The sequence below is a fragment of the Adiantum capillus-veneris genome, chromosome 10 (genome assembly GCF_014529385.1).
Source record: "Adiantum capillus-veneris isolate H3 chromosome 10, ASM1452938v2, whole genome shotgun sequence".
Classification (NCBI taxonomy): Eukaryota; Viridiplantae; Streptophyta; class Polypodiopsida; order Polypodiales; family Pteridaceae; genus Adiantum; species Adiantum capillus-veneris.
This window is the reverse complement of record NC_140940.1, coordinates 143,523,266-143,548,706: the sequence shown is the minus strand read 5'-3', so window position 1 is coordinate 143,548,706 and position 25,441 is coordinate 143,523,266. Positions and strand designations below refer to the sequence as shown.

At 40.2% G+C, this 25,441-nt stretch overlaps 1 pseudogene; it reads right to left on the bottom strand.

Annotated features, from left to right (window-relative positions):
* Window positions 1–1,707: 1,707 nt before the first annotated feature.
* LOC147449775 (uncharacterized) lies at window positions 1,708–12,083 on the bottom strand (annotated as a pseudogene).
* Between the last annotated feature and the right edge of the window lie 13,358 nt (window positions 12,084–25,441).

Below are 25,441 nucleotides of genomic sequence, written 5' to 3'. Positions count from 1 at the left end.
GAACACTACAAGAGCACGGGAGAAAGCTCTAGAGTTGGAAGCTCGTGCCTTTCAGTTAATTGGAAATCAACTCTATAAATGGGGCAAGGACAACCAACTCCGAATCTGTGCAAGTGAAAGCGAATACCTGCTGATTCTAGAACATGCACATAGCGGAGTAAGTGGAGGCCATTTTTCGGGCGATAAGACAACGAAAATTGTCTTAACTGTAGGAATCTGGTGGCCTACATTGCACATGGATGCCGAAGAGTTTGTCAAACGTTGTGATGCATGTCAACGCACCAAGGTACCAATCAAAAGAGATGAGATTCCATTAAGGCCAATGATGGGGGCAAGGGCATTTGCAAAGTGGGGAATTGATTTTGTGGGACCTATATCATCCCCTGCATATCGCACCCATACCCAATATATCATTGTGGCTACGGATTATCTCACAAAGTGGGTCGAAGCCAAAGCAACACAAAAAGCTGATGCACGCACCACGGCTCATTTTTTGTATGAGAATGTTTTTGTACGTTACGGGTTACCGATAGAAATTGTTAGTGACTGTGGAACACACTTCCTCAATGAAGTCATTGAATATCTACTAGAGGATTTCATGGTCATACATCGAAAATCAGCACCATACCATCCACAGGCCAATGGGCAAGCGGAGGCCACAAATAAAACACTATGCACGGTCCTCACTAAAATAGTGTCACATTCAAGGACCGACTGGGATCAGCAGCTACACTCAACACTATGGGCATACAGGGTAGCTTACAAAACCTCAATAGGAACAACACCATACAACATGGTGTTTGGGCTAAACGCTATACTACCCATAGAGTTTTTAATCCCAACTCTACGCGTAGCAACAAACTTGGAATGGACAGGGCATGAACTCTCTTCAAGAATTAATGATCTTGAAAAGCTAGATGAACTCTGCTTACGAGCGGTCGCTTCGATCTATGCTAAAAAGAGAAGGCAAAAGGAGTTTTTTGATAAACATGTGCGTACCAAAGAGTTTAAAACAGGAGATTACGTACTTGTTTATACATTGAAGCAACATGCCAAGAAACTGAAAAAGTGAGGGATGGGACCATTTGTGATTCATGATCTATCACAAAGTGGGGCCGTCAAGCTTGCTACATTAGCAGGTGAAGAAATGCCAAACTGGATTAGTGGGTGTCGACTAAGGAGATATCACCTTCCACTCACACAGGAGATGCTCCAACAAATTTATCAAGGAAAGCAAAGAATGAAAGAAAAAGAGAGAGTACGGGAGGAAGCTCAAACTGAAGCACAAGAACGCATTGCAAAAAGATGGCTTTTGCGACAACAACAACAAAGTAAACCACCATTGAGAATCAATGCCATTCGACTCATGAACTTGGAAGAAGACACAGTCGATCCAATAATTACAGTCAAGGTGGGCAATGATCAAGTTGAATCACCAGCCTTGCTCGATTCGGGTGCTCAAGCGAATTTTATCTCTTACGGATTATACCAACAGCTCCACGTCGCAGATCAACTTCATCCTACTCCCCAAGTGCTGAAAAGTAGCACATCACATCCATTGAAAACATTAGGGTGGATTATATTGCATATACAGTTACATCAATATATTTACCCACACAAATTCTATGTGGTGACAGATGAAAGCACACAACAACCAATGCTGCTAGGGCAACCTTGGCAAAAAGCATACAATGTCCAAATAGGCGGTCAAAATCCAGCACGAAAACGAACAGCAGGTGGTAGCTTTTGCTTAAAACGAACATCCGGATCAAATGCAAGCCATGCAATCACTGGAAACAAATACCAAAGAACAAATACCTTCAATGATCAACACGAAACCTGAGACCAACTACCAGCTAACGACCAACCATGCTCATCACAGACAACTGAAATCACTGACTACACTGCAAAAATCTAGACTACCACAACAAGGTAAACAAGTATGGATGCGGAAGGATAGAAACGCCATGAGGGGGAAAACACAATGTGACAACCGAATTCTAACAAAGCAGATGGTGCAACCAAAAACCAAGGTAACCAAGCAGATATGGATTCCAAAGAAAATGCTTAGCCAAAACCCTCATGTCACTCACATTTGGATACCAAAGCAAATACCTACGGTACAAGCAACGATGGAAAGTAGACATCTACAGGTCAACCGGGCAAACAAATATAAGTGGGTGCCGATGACAAACCAACAAGGGGCAAAGTTGGCCGCACCACACTACCAATGGAAAGCCAAGGCCATACGGCCCATAGCTATCACATCCTCCGAAATAGCTATGACTCCATCAACAGTGTCGGCAACGCAGTTGCCTCTGACCAAAAAGACCATTAAACAAAGAGCAGTAGAGTTACAGCTACTACTTGCCAAGAAAACAGGAAACCTCGACGGCGAATGCCAATAAGCATCTTGCTTATTCCCTTCTCTTACACAGCATTAATTTTTCCATGCATTGATCGAGTATGAAATAGGGCCACATTAATCGGCCACACATTAGCACGACTTTTTCAACCTATGCACGGCACATACTCCGAGGCGAAACCTTGTCGTCCGGGAGGACTCCGACTAGGAGGGGGGGAGGCATTCTCAATGCGGAACCAATAACAGAAATCGCAAATAAGGGCACAATTTTCGACTATTTTCAGGGTTGACGTTTGATTGCGAAATTTTCTGGAGTAACCCAAGTATATATGCCCTTATACAACATGAAGCTACAGGAATATGGGGCCAAACGCCAAATTAAGCCCCTAGGTGTGTGTATATATGTAGAAATAGCCATTTTTCAGGCAAAATATTGGTAAAACGGAGAAATCTGGCCACAAAAATTGCATGAGAGTGTATATAATGTGTTGCGGTGATGTTTGTGATCTATTATGAATTATGGGGATTTTCTGGGTTTGATTTTCTATTTTCCTTTTAATTTTGCTAATTTTCGGCAGAAAAACTTCAAAAATACAAAAAGCAGGTAAAAAACAGTCGTAATGAAAAACAAAAAATATGGGGATGACCAATGACTAAAGAACAACCTACGGTACAATGAGGGTGCAATTATGAGATTGAAGCGGAAAGTGTGTTTTGGCCAGGTTTTGGCCGAAATGACAAATTTTTGGTAAACAGAGCAAATGGAGTCCAAATCAAGAATTTTTTGAGCCTAAACCGCATCTTGTAGAAAGAGAGGAGCACACGTCAAATTTCATGAAAAATGGTTCGGGGACCTCCATTATAAGAATTTTTCACCCCATTTTTAGCTCATTCTCACTATTGACCTTGTGGAGAGAGCTTCTGCCACCTAGAGCGGATCGACCTTCCAGCAGCTTCTACGACGTGTACGTCTACCCGACCAGCTCCAGACATGAGAGGTAGGCTCACCACCTTGAGCTTTTCGCGTATGTTTGTCATTCTGTCGCGAAAACTAGCGTAGAGGTCACACACAAAGCGAGCGGTAGAGACCTACAAGTAGAAATGGTGGCCTAACGGCTAACCCGAAAGCAACAAGACTTCATCAGCAGCTTACCCTAGTCTAGGAGACCCTTCCTGGATAGCCAATGGCAATGGGAAAACATCGGGAAAAACCCTAATTCCCAGAAACCCGCAAGAGGCCACCAAATGGGAAATCGGCAAAACGGCGATCAAATGCTACCAAAATTTACGGGTACGAGCATATCGACATGCTCGATAAGTCCATATGACCCGCATGACCAAAAAGTGACCCGAAGCGGCACTAAACCTCAGAAACGACATCAGAGAGACAAAGCGTCAAAATGCACTTGTGGCCAAACCGCAAGTCCGTTTGCCACCAAACTTCACGAGCGGCTTTCCTAGACCATCAACAACCAAGTCGTATGGTGGTGGACCACCACAAATCATCAAAGGTATGTAAACGCCTCCACGGGTGCTTCTAGAGCGACAAATTGCCAAATGAAGCTCCGGTGAAGCCAAAGTCGACAAAAATCATACGGCAAGGATCCCCAAAGGATTTGGAAGCTATGAAGACCAACATCGAGGAATTTCATCGCCAAAAAGCACTCCAAAAGTCAGAAAACGGCTCAGAGGCTCTGAAGTCTACACAGGGAGTTTTTACTTACCCAATTGACTTTTTTGTTGAAATTAGGCTTAAAAGGGACTTAGGGGAGCAAAGGGCAAGCACTGGGAGCACTAACAAGAGAAAAATCACCAGGAGACATCCTACGCGTAGGATGTCTCAAGGGAAATTCTTGGCACAAAACCCAATAATTCTTGCCATGCACATGTTCTGAATGACATTCACAAGCCCTACACCAAATTTCATCACCTTGGAAGAGATTGGACCTCATATGCATGGAAAAACGCAAAGATAGGGCATAAAGGCACTAAAGGGCCATTAACCTACCAAATCTCATGAAATTTGCACAACACATTCACATACACATCAGCTAACTTTCTGTGTGGTCTGGGAGCAAAAATGAAGAAAAAAGACATCCTACGCGTAGGATGTCTAATGGACCTTTTGGGCATGAAGGAGAAGTTTTGTCATTTCAGAAGTAATAACCTCATCAACAAGAGCCCATATGTCAAGCTTGAAGCCCTTCTAATCACTTTTGACCCCCAACACCTTCAAGATATATTTTTTGAGCCCAAAAACACCTCATAGAGCCCTACAGGCATCAAATATTATCCAAATACAAATCTAAGAACATGGCTATGTTCCACAGGTCAAGGACAACCCACTGATCAAGTTTCATGCAGTTCTGAAGAAAAAGACATCCTACGCGTAGGATGTCTTAAGCTTAGATTTAGACTTCTGTGCAAGAAATGACATCATAAGAGCTAATACCATGATGCATTGAGCCCATATACCAAGTTTCAACCCATTTGGACATCAATTGCTTCCCATGATGGAAAATCTACCAAAATTGTGACTTAAAGCCTAAATCAGCCCAAAAATCCACTTTTTGACATCCAAATTCAAATCCAAGCTTATAACCATGTTCCATGAGCCTTACACTACCTACAAGTCAAGTATGAACCTGTTCTGAAGAAAAAGACATCCTACGCGTAGGATGTCTAGATGGATTTTTTTTTGTCAAATTTGCACTGTGAGCACTTGCACAGCTTCACAAGTTCCTTTTGAGCTATGATTTCAGTAAAACTCAGTTTAGCAGTTGATATGAAAAAAAAAAACCGCTAAACTTTGGATTGCTGAGTACAACAGGGTCTATGGCAGCCTCGAAGTCACCGGCAAAGAAGAAGAGAATGACAATCAAAGACTATCTGGACGAGGTGGAACCATTTGTCATTCCACACGGAACATTAAAGCCTACAAGCACCTGGATACATGAAGATCTACTAGAGTCAAACGACCTAAAAATCTACCAAGGAGTATTCAAGGACAATGACGGAAATATAATAGAGCTACCAATGCTGCCAAGGGAGCTCAATGAATTTGTCTGGAGCAAAATGGCCGGCTACTTGGAGAAAATTGACCTCCATAACTATTTTGAAGCAATCCCAGCAGGGGTGGACATCAAAAGAGTATGGGAGTTTGTGACCAGCATTAGAGAAGATGGAGTGGCCAAGGTGACGGATTTGCATGGCAGACCCAACACAGAGATCATTATTACGGAAAGGGTTGTCGCCCATGCACTAGATCTCTCCAATCAGGGAGACAATGTGACAAAGAGAAGGGATGAAGTAAAGGTGTACAAAGAGAAAAATGCTAATTACAGATTTGAAGACATCGCCAACCCAAAGGTGGCGATCATGAGCCAATTGTACAACCAATACTTCCACATGTGCAAGAAGAGGCCGCAGAAGTACATGATGCCGCCAGGTGCAATTGCCACAACCTTTACTTGGGCAATGACGAAGGGCACCCCAAAGATAATCAATTATGCGGCATACATACAAGACAGCCTGGTAAAGATGGGAAACAAAAAGCCAACCTACATAGTGCCAGGAGAGATGATAACCAAGGTAGTTTATGCAACACTACATGCCAAGGGAAGGTGGCCTGACCCCCCATCTCAGAATGACTGGCTAAGGATAAAGGAAGACAAAGAAGACGAGCCACAACGAGCACCAAGGGTGGCTACAAGGTTGAAGAGACGACTGGAGCCAGTGGAAGAGGAGCAACCTGAGTAGAAGAAAGTCAAAAAAGAATCTGCTCAAGTGCCAGCCAAAGAGACTCGATCACAAAAAGCGGCTAGACTCGAGAGGCTAATGGAGAGTTTCCGAGCAGAAAGAGCCCTCAAGGGTGATCTAAACGAATTATGGAAGCCATCCCTTGAGTCGATGTCCGGATCCTCAAGAAGAGTGCAGAGGGACCGCTTCGAAGACTATATCAAGAATTTCAAGATTCTTGATGCTGCGGCGGAAAACATTCCACACATCCCTTTCACCGAGGAAGAAGTGGAGCAAATACGGCAAACGTTGCTAGATGAACAAGAAAACAAGGAAAGAGAAAGAAAGACGAAAGCAGATAGGGATTTCAAGGGCAAACCTACAGCTTTACCAGGTAGCCCTAAACCTAGCCCACCGCCATCACCACCTCCTAGCAGCCCTCCTCCAGAAGATCAGAAGGCCAGAGACAAGCAAGAAGAACACCAGGATGAAGAGCAAGAGCACAGGACAGAACCTGAACACAAAGAAGAAGCCAAGCATGCATCTGAACAAAAAAATCTCGAGGAAGCATACTATACATTTTTGGACCTGCTAGCTGCAGGCTATTCAAAGGAAGAAGCCGCCACACTCGCATTCGACTTGGCAAGGACACGAAGTGAAGAACAGCTGCCAGGCATCCGACTAGTTGAACTTAAGGAGATTACTACCGACACGGTAGACCTGCACCCGCCCTCGAATGATTGGGATGTGGTGATGACAATGCTAGCTGGAATAAGGGCACAATCTATGGCATCATACGAAGAGTTGATAACTCTAAGAGCCACTAAAGTAAAGACCAAAATGGAAAGAGATCTACTGTAGGCAAAAAGCCAAGGACACAAAGAAAGAGAAGCTGACCTCTAGGCCAGCCTAGCCATTGCTCTACAAAACTGCCAAACAAAGGAAGAAGCAAATGAGGCAGCGACAAAGAAATTGCAAGCAGCTGAAGAAGAGTGCCTGCAACTCAGCAAGTCATTGTGAGATGCAGAAAAAGAAAGGGATAATCTGACACTCCAGCTAGCAGAAGAAACAAAAGAAGTAGAGGCCTTGAGGAATGCTAAGGAGAAGGCGGAAATAGAACAAGAAGCAAGCCTGGATGAAGTCCTTGAGCTCAAGGACCAATTAAAAGTCAAAGATCAAACCATCCAGAGGCTGAGAGCATCACCTGCGCGAGTTAGAGCTACAAGCTCAACTCAAATTATTTCGGAGAGTCAAACGTATGAAGAGAAAATGCAAGAACTCCAAAAGCAATTGACTCTCGAGAAGAAGCAGAGGGTGATCATGGCTGAAGGTTCTATTGCAATGCAAACCACATTGGAGGACAGCCAAAAGGCCCTACAAGAAGAATTGACGAGCATCAAGATAAAGCTCGAGGAGGCAGAAAAAGTAAATGCTGAACTCAATGACCTCCTCGTGACTATGGGCGGCGAAGCACAAGCGGAGAAGCAGACACTCCTCACGCAAATAAAGGAGTTGAAAAGCCGACAACAAGCAGAACCAGAGAGCTCAGGGCCAGCTGCCAATGAGGGGATCGACCTCGACAATGTGTCGGATCCTGTGGACACACCCATGCCAGAGGAAAGCATAGCAGGCTCCTCTCAAGAGCCCCAGGATCTAACACAAGAAGAAGAGGAAAAATTGCGAAAAGCAATAGAGGCAGAGCTCAGAGAGAGCACCAAAGAGGCCTTGGAATGGGAACAGAGGGTTTTCAAATCAATGACAATTCAAAAAATCGACGCCAACAATCTCAGGCGTGAATGGCTACAACCCTCTCTCCCATATCCATTGCTTAAATATGAAGCGGCAACAATAAACCAGCGGATCAGAGAAGAACCAACGGTCCCTCTCTACAACGCAGACACCTCGAGGCCAGAAGGAGTCCCGCAGTACTTAATACACTTGGTAGAGGCACCTAAACACATCAGGGACAATCTCAACTTCTGCCCTCTACCAAGGGTTAGGACGTGGAAAGCACACGAAATCTTACAGAGAAGCCAACCCACTTGGCTGAACTACCAAAGCTGTCAGGCGTGAAGGCAGGTGAGAGAATAAGTGTACAATACATGGTGAAAACCCTAACGGGCGCCATAAAGTCGTTCACTGGCTCACCTGACCTTACATGCATCATGATGAGAAAGATCTGCAGAACCATCCTAGCAGTGTTTGAAACCTTCAAGCCAGGACAGGTGACTGACAACATATTCTTCTTCCAGGACACATACAGATGTGCGTATGATATGTCAGGTCAACCTTCCAAGGAGGTGATACATGCATTATATCAAAGAATCATGTTTCTCCCATCTTATCACCTCCAGGTGTTTGAAGAAGCTTTCTACACGGGGTTCTTTACCATGCATACAGACATCTTTGGGCCAACAATGCTGAATCTACATGCACGGTACGAATCACTGCTAAAGATGCTGGAGACCATAAGGTGAAGCAAAAAGATCAAGGCCATGTCGGGGACGACATGAACAAGGAGGGGGGGGGGGGGGGGGGGGATGTTAGAAGCTGGACACACCCCACGGCATCTAACTACTCAGCGGATTATTATTTTTTGTAATTAGTCATTCATTGAGGAAAACCCGGTTTTTCACCTTGTAAATATTGGGACTTACAAAAGTTTCTAGATTGTATCCCAGTTTTGATAGTTAGAAGGAGTAGATGGATGATTTTGGAACTTTAGGGTTTGAGAAGTTGTAAGGTATATATATCACTTTTTGACCTTAATGAAGGACCTTTTGTCATTTTAAACAAGTTTAAGTTTGTGAGTGAGCGTACTGTGTACATGAGAGAGAGTGTGAGATTTGTCTTGACGCTACGTGTGCTACGGTGGTCGGAATCGAGTGCGGAGAAGTGCAGCGTGTTGCCCCCGACTAGAGCTACGAGCCGATACCAACATTGCGCGCATACGGTCCGGCTTTGGGAGCTTCTTCTACGAGCTTCATCGGTTGTTTGGGTGAGTATATGTTGTCCGATTTTGCATTGCAGCATATCCACATGTTCACATTGAGTAGAACCACACATTAGGCACTTCAGATTTTGGAAACGAAGACCTGCAGATTTCGGCCAGACATCCTACGTGTTTCTGCACCGGGTGTTTTGGGTCGTGACTTTGGTTCACAGACCTTAGGGAGAGTGGCCTACAGGTATTCGTAGGGTCTCCTTCAAGTTCTGTGGTGTTTCGGAAGTGTTTGGTAGGTGTTCGGCTCTAGCAAGCGTTGTAGGAAGCATCCTCTTTTGTTCTCTTGAAGATTGTGACTTAGACAATTGGTAGGGGCCTCTGTAGGAACTAGTTAGGAGTCGGTCGAGTGTAAGTTGACACCTTATGCTTGCTTCCATGCGCCTGCGGGTCGAGCTTCGTCCTTAGCTGACATTACTTGTTAGGTGAGTTCTCGCTGTGCTGACGTCCGTCGCGGCGTATCCGTCCAACATGAGTAGACAGAAAGTGACAACTAGATATCTTTACAAGCAAGTTTACCTGTGGAACCTTGAGCACCTACTTTTTTAATTTTGGGGGACTTCTTGGTCTTCTTAGATTTAACAACTTCCAATCGTTTCTTTATAGAGGAAATTGTACTAGTGTCTACTCTTTTTGAATAGGTGTCTTTCTTGGAGGCCGAGCCAATTTCCTCAATAACCTCTTCATTTCTTTCAAGAACGTGCTCTAAAGTAAACAAGAATACATTTCTCTCACAAACTTAGCACTTTAACAATTTTTTACTTTTTATAAATGAAAAAAATGACCTTTATATAAGTTCCCTTCATCGCGTGGGTAGGTTCCTTGAGGATAATCTAGCCACCAAGGGCAATTCTCAATTTCCCAAGCAAGAAAACCATGATCTCTCATTCATAGCGGATACATACACTCCTCAGAAGAGAGGTCCCTCCAACTTTTAACAACAGTTGGCAGCTTCTCTAGCAAAGTTTGATTGTAAAGTTGAAATAGCCATCTACATAAAATGCATTTAACTTTCTTTGAGCTCCTTTACCTAGTGGCTTATTTATTATACAAACTCTAAGTGTAAAATAGAATATGAACCATAAAGATATCAACTGTACTACATGAATAAAAATCTCCTCGATGATTCCATAAGCTCTTGGATTTTTTCATTCGACTCTTTTGTGTTGAGCTTACTCCAAAGCTCCATAAAATCTTTATCAATGTGCTCCCTCAACCAATGATGAAACCATGCTTCAAAACCCTCCGATAATTCATCAATCATTTTCCCTTTGATCCTTAAGCATTGCTTCAAGATACCTCCCATACCATTCTTTACGAAAATACATTCTAAATTTCATGGCACTAATATAATGCTTAGACATAACATCATCTACACGGCAATGCGTCAAAGAGTGCAATATTTCCTTTTTCCTATAAAGAAGACAATAAAAAACCCATAAATGCATTGATTCATTTGATGATTTCATGTGCTTTTTTGGGTCAAGGATTATTACCTCTCCGGTGATATTTTAGAAGTTGTCAAAGAGAGGACCTTGTCCCTTGTAAGGCTCACCTGGTCCTTTTCTCTTACCCAATTGAAGTTAAATAACAAAGAGAATAACCCTTGGCCATTGGTGGGGTTGACAATGGCCAACATCTATCTTGCATTTTCACCAAATGAAATTCAAGCCTTGTCAAATTACAATTTTGTAGAAACACAAACATGAAGGGTGAGAAGAGAAAGTGTTTATCTTATAAGCTCTTTCTTTGAATACTTTTTCTACTCTTCCTTAAGCAACCTTTTTTTTTCTCCAATTGAAATCGATGGATCATTGATCTCTTGCATCTCTTTCATAAGAGACATGTCGAACTCTTCCTTTTGAAGAGTAAATAGGAAAAAAGGGAAGATTTTACAAAATTATACCTAGCATTATAAATTACATAAAATGTATACTTTGAAGCTAAAAAGTATACCTTCCGTATGATCATTGCCAAGAAAAGAGCGGGAGCATTGTACCAACTCCCTTTAGATGCCTTCTTCTCGCAAGCAAGCTCTACCTCTATCCATCGAATCCAATCTTGGGGAAAGTCTTTCATTAGAGAATCTTTGTTTGCAACGGCAAGTTTTTGGAGCAAGAAGATCTCCTGACCAAAATTTGTGCTCAAAGTGGTTCTACCAATCCTAAACCACAAAGGGACAAACACACAAGGATTTGGCAAGGAAAAGAGCAATACAGTGACATGTACATGATAATAGTAATATCTTAAAAAACAACAAATGAGCCTACTCATTTTGAGAGCACAGAGCTAGCATAAGCTCTCCCTCGACACTTATGTCAACATTGACAAACTAACACTTGACTGAACAATTTCTCCACTTTATCATTAAAGTTTCTACAACAACAGAAGGGCAAATTAGATAGCACAACATGAGACATCTCAAGCCTTATATTAAACAAAGAACAAAGCACTTACTCATTTTTATCAAGAGCATCCAAGTTTTGAAGCGATGATTGCCATCCCAAACAATAATTCCCCCCCGCCCCCCCTGAAGTCTTTCCGCTCAAAAGGAAGGGAATTATTAAAATCCTCGCTAATTTCTTGCCAAATAGGCCACCATTCGTCTTTGTCTAAGTCGGAAACATAATGCTGATCATGACTAGGCTTCTTAAATGACACAAGAAATGGAGCTCCAAGCACACTGTATCCAGACATCTCAAACCTTTTCACTAAGCCCTCAATGTCTAGACCTACCACTCTAATGGCTTTGTTTTCCTTCAATCTGCAGAGAAGAATGCGAGGAGGTTCCCTACCTCTCTTTACAATAAAACCCTCTACAATCTCCTCCAATATGCAACCATGAACATCCTTTCCAAACACTATAGGATGATTGGTAGGTTCAGCAACAGCTTTTGTTGCTTCAGAAACGCTTTGAGCCACCTCTCCACCTTGTGCAACATGAGTATTTATGAGCTCCTCTTCTTCATGCGTGCACATCACCCAATGTATCCTCTTCATCATGCACATCACCCAATATATCCTCCTTCTGTCGGACATTGGAAGAAGCAATGAAAGATTGTGCATTGGCCCTATGTCCTGTGGTGCCAGACCTTAATGTGTATCCTACTCCTAAAAGCAAAAAACAACAAGACCACAACTAGCTTAGTATATTGAGTGACAAATAAAAAACAAGACCACAAATAACTTAGTATAGTGGAGATTACTTTGAGAGATACATGCCCTATCATGTTTAGATGGTGTACAAACCATAATCTCTATCAACTATAATCAATAAACAACCAAAAGTATTCTTAGCAACAACAATTCAAATAGAAACACAAAAAATTCTGCAGCATAGCGAGGTAAAATACGGGAAAAAAATCCCATTCCGTACTTGCTTCCGTGCAACACTACAATGCTCACGGGAAGGAAAAAATACAAGACATGTGTATATCTTTGTATAGCTCTCCACTTCTATGTGTTTGTGTATTTCAATGTGTGTGTGTACTACAACAAGTGTATTTGTGTGTATGTACTACAACAAGTATATTTGTGTTTGTGTGTGTGTATGCAAGTGTGTAAATGTGTGTGTGTGTGTGTATGCATGATTCTATGCGTGTCATGTGTTGATGTGTGTTTGTGTGCATGTGCATGAAAGTGTGCTTGTATGTATGTGTCCGCCATAGGAGCTCCATTTTGAGCTCCATCGGGGCTCCAATGGCAGACAAACACGCGCACATACACACATAAAAATCATAGTTTGGTGCATGAACTCACACACACACACACACGTGCACGCATGCACGAGTACGCGCGCGCGCACACACACACACACACACACACATGTACCTTCTCTTCTTCCTCTTCTCCTTCTTTTTCTTCATAGTAAAACAGACTCCTTCACTTTCTTCACTCCACTTCACTTCAATTTCATTTCATTTCACTTAACATGTATTATATTTATAAAAGATATGCATTAAGTCAATAAGCATGTACTATATGTATAAAACATATATATATTAAATCACTAAACATGTATTATATTTATAAAATAAATATATTAAACACTTATATTGGCTATATAATTAAACTAACTAGACACATAACAGGTATGTATTTTAAATAATTAAACACTTATAGAATAGGATATATATATTAAACACTTACAAAAAATTATATATATTAACACTTATAAAGAAAGATATATTAAATACTTAAAAAAGATATATATATTAAATACTTACAAAAGATTATAAATAAACACACACACACACACACACACACACACATATTAATGTTTATATGTATATATATATATGTTTATATATATATATATATATATATATATATATATATATAAAAGTCCATGGGTCTTTTCGTTTAACCTACCAATATTTTTAAGCAATGATAAAAATTAGACTCCATCTTTAACCATTAATTCTCAATAACCTTCACCGCCTTGACTTAACCTCCTGCTCTAACTTGATCTAATATTCACAAACTTTGTCTTGACGCCCCCAATTTCAACAATCCAACACAACTTTCTCGTGTCTCCACCATTGTACCTTGCAATCTTATGTATAAGATAATATGTCCAACATGAAAGCAAAAATAACTTGGAGGGTTGGTGATCTGATAGTCAACCACGACATTCAGTTGAGGGGAAACTCCTTGCTGTGCTAATTAGCGCTTACTATCTGCAAAGATTTTTGCCTCCATCTCACCATTTTCAATCACTATCTTCTCTTATTGAAAGTGATTGTGGCCTAACAAAAGTCTTATTGCAACCACAGTGGGATTTTGAAGGTCATCAACATTTCTTAATAGATGAGACTTTGTCGAGGTTGTTTGAGTTTCTTCATTCAGACACATTTATATAGGTATCCAATAGTGAGGAAGCAAACGATAAATAATTATCTGAAGGAGTTTCAAGTGTTGTGCATCTAAAAGTAATGGTGACAAAATAGAACAACTTAAAACTCAGTCAATCATCACTTGGATTCAACAAAATCCAGGGGCAGAAAAGTAAAAGGATCTATTAGCATTATGTGGAGATCCTTTGAACTTCCACAACATTATGGTGGAAATTTGTGCTTTGAGTTTCCTACAACTCAAGATAAAACAAAACAAATATCAAGGATGGAACAACACTTTGATGGTCACTTGTGGACTCACCCATCTGTTACAACCATGGCGGTAGCATACATTGTTTGTCTAAGCTATTGTTTGGGGTGCATGCAATGCAATTACTCAACATGTCCTCATTATATCCATGAAAAAAATTTAATGGTAGAGATTTTCATGGATATTTGGACAGACAGGTTAAGAAGGACTACCTTGCTATGAAAGAGAAGACAATAATAACTTGTCATTATTGTCAAAAGGTTGTTACTTGTGTTGCTGCTTGTCCCCTAAAATCTACTATGTTTTGCCATGAGACAATAAAATATATCGACTGGAAATATATGTTGGTAGACATGGGCATAATGTAAAGGCGGGAACCTCCACTACTACCATTTTAAGAGTACAAAAACTGGTAGGTGCAGTACTAAAAATGGAAAAGTGTGGTCCAAGAAAAATTCAAATGTTGGTGGCATAAAAACTTGTGCTTAGCTCCTTGATTGGTGAGGAAGCTGAAGTTACATGTGATGGACAATTCAATGATTTTCTAGAAGAAATGATGCCAAATGTTCAAACCAAAGGGTATGAGAAACTACATTTTGTTCCTTGAATTTGTTGATTTTTTAATCTATTATTGATTTAACTTTCTTATATTGCATCATGTAGGTTTTCCTCAATTATTGTTTCCAAAAAGAGGAAGAGTCAAGGTGTTGTAGTTGGGGATGGATGTGATAATATATTATTACTTAGAAAAAAGTGCATGTTTCCTTTTTTCCATGGAAGTAGATCTCTTGGATATTGAAGTGCTTTCTATTTAAAATGTCCACAAAGGGACCAGGTTCTAGGGTTTGATCTAGTAAATCGGATGAAACAAACAAGAATGGGTTAATTAAGAAATGCATGGGTGCATTTTGATTTTACCCATAGAATAGATGGTTGGGCAACAATGTCATGCTCAATTTATGATCCAAGGTAACCTTCAGTTATTTAAGATATCTCATATTTCTTTTGCTTCATTAAATATAAGATAATAGATGTGGAAATATTTATGTTGAATATCTTGCAGCATACGGTCACTGCAGATAATTGCTATATGTGAAACTAAAGAGGAGGATGTGAAGACTCAAGTTATTTTTTTGGAGAACCTTAATTCAAAAATGAAAACATATGGACATGGTGCAGCTGATTTTGCAGGTTTTATGTTTGATGAGGCTGGCGCAAATTGGAATGTTATTCAAATAGTCTTCAATGGTGGGCCAGATAATATTATGGAGGGACGTGAACGATCATGTTGATTTCATTGGGAGCAGAGTATGCACAAATATACTAAAAAGTGGATACCTCAAAATCTAACAAATCACCACATTGACATGTGTGAGGAATGGAGAGCATGCAAGACCATTGAGCTTGCATCTCAAAAGACGCATTCCATTCAAAAATGGTGGATCGAGAGAACATCTAACTACAGAGAACAACATAAGAGTGAGCAGATGGTTTAAATGGTGGGAGCATCAAATTTCTCACTGGGGAAGAATTGGTACATATGTAAGTACCTTTATGAAAATTTATATTTCTACCAAAATTTATAAATTTTTTCATACTTGAAATTTACAAATGTTTACGCATGTTTTTTTGAGTTTCATAGGCTAAATTCAATCCGTGGGAGCAGGCACAAATTCGCAATATTAATTTATCAGAAAGTGTGCTTGCTAGTTGGTTAGTGTGTGAAGGTGGAAAAAGAAAAATTTCTATGTATGATGCATGTGCAATAGATGTTATGAATTCATATATTCAATGTGAAAAGCTTTTGTGATATACAACTGGATGATATATAGGAACGGGTCCCACAATGAAGACCTTGCTTTCTCGAGTTGAATCTCAATACACTCCAACTTTGGTCAACGTGGCCTATCTGCTACATGAGGCTATTTGCAGGGACTCCAATGTATGCGCAACCAATTTTACATGGAGACAAAGAAATGGTACAACACAAAAAGAGGGGTGAAACAAGAACAAATAGCTCCCATCACCCGCATATGTCATGGAATCGAGGTAGCAAAACCAACGTAGTGGCCCAAAAAAATCAGGTTTGATAACCAAGAACCATGCATTTCTAGCATTCCACTACAAATTAGTGATAGTGAAGATGATCTTGGATCTCAAAAAGAAACTACCACACCTTTGTCATCTCAAAGAGATAGTGTGTTGGAGAGTGATGTGCCACACAATCAGTGGGCCCTGAGGAGAATGCCCATTCAAAGTCAAAGAAAGTGTTTTGGAATGGTGGGAAAAAAAATTTGTGACAATCTCCTGCATAGTCGCTCTATTGGTCTCGTTGCTCCATGTATATGATCCGAAAGAATGTTCAAGGGTAAAACAATTGAACAATGGTCATGGTTTTATAATTATGACATTTTTCATACTCAGTCAATCAAAAAACAAGTCAAAGATTTTCCTCCTTCTGCTAATGTTTGGCCAGTAACAAGAGGGACAGATATCTCCACATAGGAACTCACAGCACTACAACAGACTAGATTCAAAATAGAAAAGGCAATGGTAAATGCTCAACCTACAGCTAGTGATTGCCCAAAAGGTGGTAGCAGCTCATGAAAGAAAAAGTGGAGGCATGGAATTTCTAAAGAGGCCATGAAGAAATTGGAAGCATGTAATAGTATGATGACTTTATTTTTGGAGGAAGTGAAAAAGTCCCCATACCATGTAGTTTTTTGAGTGTTCACTGAAAACATTTATGATATTCATATAAGAGGGAGTCCATCATGCACATGTCTAGATTTTCAAAAGTGAGAGAAGACAAAAAATTCATTTTTGGAATGCAAACATATGTACTATGTGTATGTGAAAGTGATCATACTCAAACCTAATGAGCACATGATTATCCATCATGCAACCCTCTCACTAATGGATATTGCCTTTATTCTTGGACAACCAAGGAGGATTGCATCTTTCACTAAACTAGATAATTGCTCTATGATACTCCAATATTTTTTGCATTTATTTTAATTTATTCCACCTGCAATCATCTGAGTGTTACTAAGGCCCGAGAAAGTTCTTCCAAGCAAACAAAGAACCGAGCAAAGGGGATTAAAAACTTGACTTGTCCACATGTGGATAAAAGGAAAGAGTGTTTCGACGCCAGTTTATTATATGTCTATATCTATCCTTTAGAACACTTTTTTGTTGCATCAAGAATAAGAATGTGATTATGAAACTCATGAGAATCCAAATGTAGGAGTGGTATTTTTGCAATCATATTGACAATGTTAACACAAAGGCCAAGATGCTGCCACTTAAAAATTATTACTTAAACATTACAGGATCAACATAATAACACTTGTAGCCACTACAAATCATGGCATTGTCGTTAGAAAGGTTGTAACAATCTTGAGACACAAGTACTCATAGACAAGATCACAGATATGAGAGAGAGAGAGAGAGAGAGAGAGAGAGAGAGAGAGAGAGAGAGAGAGAGAGAGAGAGAGTTTTGACACCAAAAATAAAACCACGTTATTGCTTGCATTAGATTTGAAGTTTTACATACATGGAAACTTTAACTAACTATAGCCACCATGAAAAACTCCACATAAGGAGTGGATTACAATTGAGTGTACTTGCATGCTATAGGGCATGTGCCCATGGGTAATGGGCTTGAAAACCCAACAATCCTCCCCTCAAGCCCAAACTAGACTAACCATTCTCATGCCATATAATTTTAGGTTTACTCTTAACCATGAGTTTGTGGTATACTCATAAACCATGAGTTTTAGGTTCTCTCACAACTAAGGGTTTTGGTATACCCATAAGCTGGTGCTACGACACTGAACCCCCCTCAAACACATAGGATGTAGGTCAAAGTAGCTACCATTGTATGGATTTTTTGGTTTACTTCCAAACCTTGGGTTTTAGGTTTACCTAATAACCTCAGGATAAGTGGTTTACAACAAGGACTTGAACTATAAATTGACAATTTGGGAGGTCTTACCACTTTTGTTTTGTGGCAATGTTTATAACCCGTACAATTTTGACATGGTAGTAACTGACAATTGATAGTCTAAAACAAAGCTTTGACAAAAAATATATGATTGTGTTGACAACAAAAAAAACCATAAATCTATGACACTGAAAAGACTAAAAAACATTGAAGTCGTATACCACGTTCTTGAAGCAAGTCTTTGTGCATGACAATCTATGCTTCATATAGAACAACATGACACCGCAATCTCTTCTTCTTCATGTACCTCAAGAACAACTCATATGTAAACCAATAAATCTTTGGAACAACCTTCAACACATATATGGCATGTTTTTTTGCCAATGTGTGAAGTCTTGTTGGATATTTCGAATCCTTGAATCCTCCTATGCATCCATGCCATAGAAAAGTTTTGAGATGTCCTATAGGTAATTGAGGTGGTACACATAAGCATCTTGAGATGATGTGTCCTATGCATCCATGCCATAGAAAAGTTTTGAGGTGTCCTATAGGTAATTGAGGTGGTACACATAAGCATCCATGCCATAGAAAAGTTTTGAGATGTCTATGGCATCCATGCCATAGAAAAGTTTTGAGATGTCCTATAGGTAATTGAGGTGGTACACATAAGCATCTTGAGATGATGTGCCCTGCAGGTTTGTCGCAACAACTAACTTCATTTATAATAGCTTTGGAGATGATTAGACAAGCATGTGAAGCGCACTACCTTCGCCAACTTCAGCTATTTTAGCATCGTTGCCAAGTACCACAACCAACAATGTTTTGGAACTCTTGAAGAGATTATTATCACCACCGTTGACAACGTTCTAAAAAGGAAACTTGCTGGCTGCTTTGGATAGTGTTTCAAAATTCCCACTACATCATTGAAAGCTTTGAGCTCTTGGGTACTACATGTAAAAAAGTTTCACACACACACACACACACACACACACACACACACACACACACACACACACACACACACACACAGACACACACAGAGTACCACTTGACAATGTTTTGAGACGTAGTTTGCAAAAAATTGTGCCATGGCAGCTTGAGCTTGCAAAGCTTGGAGAAGATAATCAAGAGAGAGAGAGAGAGAGAGAGAGAGAGAGAGAGAGAGAGAGAGAGAGAGAGAGAGAGAGAGAGAGAGAGAGAGAGAGAGAGAGAGAGAGAGAGAGAGAGAGTATCTCCATGAAAGCAAAAGGAGTTTTATATTCAAGCAACACCATCTTCACATTTGTGAAACTACCCCCCCCCCCCCCCCCCCCCCCCCCCCCCTCTCGTAGTTGCAAAACAAACTCGAAAGTGGACAAACTTGAAATGAACAATGCATATGTTCTCTACAATGACCCTTGTCTAAGTGTGAACCATGAGTAGTAAACAATATTTAGAATGAATCAAGTTGTGATCTTAAGATAAATAATCTATTTTTTTTAAAAACTACACCGTCGTTCTGGAATCATTCTTTTGTGTTGCTTTGGCCTCTATCCATTTGATCAAATAATATGTGGCTACTATGACGTATTGAGCATGCATTTGATAGGTCGGTGTCAAGATAGGTCCAACAAATTCTATCCCCCATTTTGGCAAAATCCTTTGCACCCATCATTAATCTAATGGAATTTCATCGTGTTGTATAGGTACTTTTGTACGTTGGGAATCGTCACATCATTTTATGTATTGCTCCACATCCATGTACAAAGTTGGTCACCAAATCCTTGTAAGAAGTACTAGTTTTGTGATTTTGTCTATCAAAAAGTATACTAACCTAGCATGTGCTTACTCAAGAATAGATAAGTACTCATTTTCCATGGCATAAATTTGCAAGTTGTTATTGCTTCCTCTCCGATAATGGTGATTTTCAATGATTATGTAGTTTTTTTCTTCTCTCTGGATTGAAGGTGGTCTAGATCTGCTCATGTATGCTGGCAAGACTCATTTTTCTAGATAATCCACAATGTATTTTCCCCATTTGGGTGCTTTCGCTATTTTGAATAGCATAGCATGCTCAATTGGCTTCTAAATTGCACAAGTATCACTTGAAATAACATAGGAATGGACACTTCGTTGCATGTGAGGCCAATACACCCCATGTCTCATCGATCTCACTAATGTCTATGTTTTTGCAATGTGAATTCCCATCATTTCTATGTGGTCTTGCCTCAAGTACAATTCTTTATCGGATGGCTCTATGCATAGCCTAAGTATTCCTTCCTTTCCTTGCTTCCATAGCCGTCCTGCTATAAGCACAAGTAAGAGTGTTTACTCAATGTTTGATGGTTGCCTCTCAATATGTAGAGAACCAATGATGAGAAATGAAATCACATGTTTGCTCCATCTTGGTACCATATGTATGTTGAAGAGCCTATATCAATCTGACAGGTCATCGTGAACTCCAAGAGGTGTTCCCGGGGAATATGGCGTCCTTGTGGTAAGTATTGGCTCAGTGTTTGGGTACTACTTGATAACATGACAATATTACTATCCTTATGGTGAGTCAACTTCCATTCCCCTTGCCAAAAAAAACATATGGGCACCGGTCAGTAACATGGCCATATGATGCTCGTATGCAAACCATTATTGCTCTTAGATTTGGCCGGCACTCGTTCAATGACACAATTATAGTTTCATTTGTTAGAATCATTTGTTATTGCATAATGTGGCCTTCATGTCATTAACCTAGCTGTATAAACGCCATATAATTTGTATGTGTATGTGCAATTCATTTTTTTACGTAATAAGTATATAAAATACTTGGTCTCGATAACGTGGCTGTGAAGAGTATTTCATATACAAATGTCTGAATGATTGTAATTGTTATTTTTCAGTGTTCTTATGAAAATTTATACTATCTAATCATATTCAAAAGAGAGTTTTATTATCAATCATCATTGCTATTTTTAAATGCTACATTTATAGAAGTCATAAAGATTATAACATGTATGATATCACTTTTATACAACCTCAACAGTGTTTACACATTAGGAAAATTCGGAGGTCATTTGGAGGGCCATATGAAGGAGAGAGAAAATAGAGTGCATCCAATGAGCAGGAGGGCTACGTTACGTAGGAAAATACGTGGAAAGACTCAAAAAATAGAAAAATATCCTAAAAACTTTCACGAATCTAGGATTGTGGCATCGTAACTTCTTTGCTTTTACCGAGCTGTTAGGTGCGTGTGTGGTCCCACTGTTGATATTCTCTTATGGTCATTAACGTACTGGAGGGTGACCATTAAGCCCGCACAAGATATTGGAATTCTAAAACACTTTCTCTCCATTAGAATGCTTTCAAAGTGAATCTCCCTCCACTAAAGCTTTTCTCTTAGAGCTATGGCTTCCACATCTTCTTGCCCAAGAAGCTCTAGGTGTTTATGGTCTCTCACACCAACTACCAACACCTGCACTTTGCCTAGAAGGCCAAGTAGTAGTATATCCTCAATTACAATATCAACTTCAATAAGTGCAGAGAACCAATGGGTTGGACAAAGGATAAACAAAGGTTCATGGGTCCTCATGCAACCAAGAAGAGCCAAGAGGTCTAGTGCTATCAATGTTTACCGCTCAGCATGGAAGGCCAGAGTGTTGGATTTCAAAGTTGAAATCGGCAAAAGATCTATAAAGGAAGTTCTTGTTCAGCATGTGTTTACCCATCCAGACGTGATAGCAAACGGTGGAAATGTGTCAGATATACATCAACCACGTTGCAATTGTAAGTATTCTTGACATCTGAACTGCATTAGATTTGTCATTTCACTTATTGATACTCTCATTATAAATTTCCTTATATATTTTGCAACGTTTATCCCTCTTCTTATGAGCAATGGCTTCATTCTTCACATCTCAACTACATTAGATTTGTCATTTTGACTTATTGATACTCTTAGTTTAACTCTTGTTATATATTTTGCAGATGTTTATCCCTCTTCTTATGAGCAATGGGAGCCTGTGGGAGTGCATAATAGGCCTCTTCCTTGTTGTTCATGCCCACATTGGTTCTCTACACTATTCAGAAAGAAGCAGCAAAAGCCTGGCTGATGAAGGAATATTATTCTATGACCACTTCTACCAACTCTGCCCAGGGAATAAGAATGGCATGTTGGTGAAAGTGCCTCTACCAACCGACTGGAACATTGTGGACTGGCGAGTTCCTGAGGAAACAATGGTGGAGGCAATGCAAAGTAAGCTCTACAAGGATATACAGAGGTCTCTACGTATCTCTATTCCCACCAAACTGGTTAGAATTGCAATCTTTTGTCCTGCTACACTGTTCATAGAGTTGTTTCATAACTACAATATACGTGTTATAAAAACTATGTTCATGTGCAAGTCATTTCAGCAGTCATCCTGTGACAAACTTCTTGACAGAGGATGGTATGTAAAGGAAGATATTGGCATACGGTGCAAGGTCGCGCTTGACACTCTAGTCAAGTACATGATTGCAAGCCAATCACTGTTAGTCTCCTTTTGGTATATGCGATCACAAATGCTCAGAGGTAAGTACATTCCTATGGACCAGGTTTTTGCAAGTTTGGAAGATAATCGTGCTATGGATGTGGAAGTGATTGATAAAGAGCAAGGCCTAATGTTGGTGGTTACAATAAGGGAGCTATGAATTCTTCTGCAGTTGCGGCACGACATAATTGAAGAGTCAATGGACAGGGATCTTTCAAATTTTTCCTTTTTCCTAGCTGGCCATAAGCTGATGCGGTGTAGGGAAAAAGATATTTTGTGCAAAGAGTTGGATGGTCGGGTTGAAATAGTGACAATGTAATAGAGATTATTGTGAACCCAAGTGTATACGAACGACTTTCAATACATGAAGTTTTTTTGAGCTCATTTGTCAATTGTGCTCTGTGAATATAAGTGTTCTTGAAATACATTTCTTTAGCCATTGCCACCTCTCTCTCTCTCTCTCTCTCTCTCTCTCTCTCTCTCTCTCTCTCTCTCTCTCTCTCAATGTTAGGCAAGACAAAGACATGATAGAAGAGTCATCTTAATTCATTAGAAAGTACAAACTCGTTCGTGAACAATGGACTAAGATACAATTTCTGTAAGTATGGAATCAAAATGTCTTCAAGGTAAAAATCAAAGGTATGCCCCTCAAAAGAGGGTGGTGAGATAGTTGTTCCTTGTGGATTTAGTTCTCCCTTTTCAGGAGTATCATCAATCAGTAGTGTATTATTTGCATCAAAGGGTACATCGATTTGGCTAAACAGTTTGTACAAAAGAGGTAAATGTGGTTTTTTAGGGTGGTAGTGGCCCTCAACGGTAACACATTTTCTTTGATCATACAAAAAGGCAAAATCTGACGTGTGAGCACCGCATACACCGCAAACTATTGTAACCAGTGGCGACAAGTTTTGCCTTTGCATTGAAGACCATACGACAACTCTGAAACGCGGAAGAAGAAACTGAATAAATTCTTTGGTTCCTCGACGAACCACGACTCGACAAGTTCCCATCCAAAATGTTTGCAAATCCTCGAAGGGGTCTGCTATACCCAAAGGCACGCGCATCAGCAACAATCCAATGATGTCCAAGATAATCAACCTCTGTAAAAGTTGACAAGTACATATAAGTAGTTAGAAGCTGAACATATTTTTCCATACTTGAATAGACATTACCGGAACAACCGTATCTACAGGTAGCAAGGGTCCATACTGGGTCTCTATAGTGTTGTTGTTGTTGTTGCTATCCTCTGCTTTAGCTTCATCGTCGTAGTCATCATTCTCATCTTCATCAAGGGTCTCCCCCATGGCTCTTTCTGCCTCATTCAGGGTTTCCTCCAAGGTCTTTTCCTTTGCCTCTGTTGGCCAGCTTGCATCATCCATATCCTTTTGCTCATCCGTAGGCCTGCTTTCCTCATCCATCCTTGCCTCATCCATATCATTTTGCTCATCCGTAGGCCTGCTTTCCTCATCCATCCTAGCCTCATCCATATCCTTTTACTCATCCGTAGGCCTGCTTTCCTCATCCAGGGTTTCATCCATGGGCTCTTTTGGCTCCTCCACTGGCCTACTTGGCTCTTTCATTGTCTCCTCCATAAGCCCCTCTGCTTGTACACTAGCACCTTCCATATGCTCATTTGACCTTTCTTCATCCTCGCTCTTTCATCTTCGGCTGATATGACCCCCTCGGCCCGTTGTGATTCCACTGTATCTGATGCAGGGGTTTGTCATGGTGTCTCGTCATGTATTGTCATATCAATTGTGCGGTCGTCCAAGCCGCTATCTTCAGGTTCTCTGGGGTTCGACATAGTGAGTAGGTGTTGTATTAGACTTACCCGATATCTTTGCAAATAATCATATGTGTAGTTTTGCACAGCACTCTGCAAAATTGAAAGACCACATGGTGAGAAGTCTTGTATAAAGAAAACCAATACTGACTGAATGCATTTCCAAATGGTTACCTTAGTCATGAAAAGTTTTAATGCAAAGTAGCTTTGCAGGACATATTTTGCATGGAGAAGACATCTCCAGCCACAAGAATTTCCATCGGTTTGATTTGGTATAGGTACATCTTTGATTGGGGCCTTGTATAGTTCATACCTTCCACATAGCTTTCCATAAGCAAACAACAACCTCTTTATACAACTGCACAAAGGAGTATCAAGATGTTAGCTTGAGGCTTTCAAATTTACATGGATATCTATAAGAAACACTTTCTGATACATAACACTTACAACCTAATTTCAGGGTGGGTTCCTTTTAATGAATTGAACACCCACACTGCTGGCTGCTCAACATCAAGGCATATGAGACTCGAGTGATGGTTGTTCTCATATGGAAAGATGATGACAGTTACTTCCAGCATAGCACAGTGGAGAAACCAACTCTTAAATGTGCCAGATGGACTATTCTTCTGTCTAATAATCACTGACATTTGTGGATCAAGAAGAAACACCTCTGTGTGGGTGTGCGGTGGAAGTTGACTTTTGATCAAACTGCAGGGAGTGTACCTGAGTTAGTACACCTATGATCTGAGTTTTCAAAGTTAGCAAGATAGTAACACTTACTTAAGACAAGCATAGATAATTGTATCTGAGATCTAAGCATCTGGATTCAACAATATATTAATGTCCACTTTTTCCAAAGCCAACTTTCTGGTTCCATCTATAAATGGTATCTCTGCAAGCAAACCATCCTTCATTGAAAGTAGAGTTTCTTTGTTGCTTGCCTCTATGGACAGGGTCACATTCCATTCTATTTGCCTCTGGGACTCCACTGCTACTTTTTATT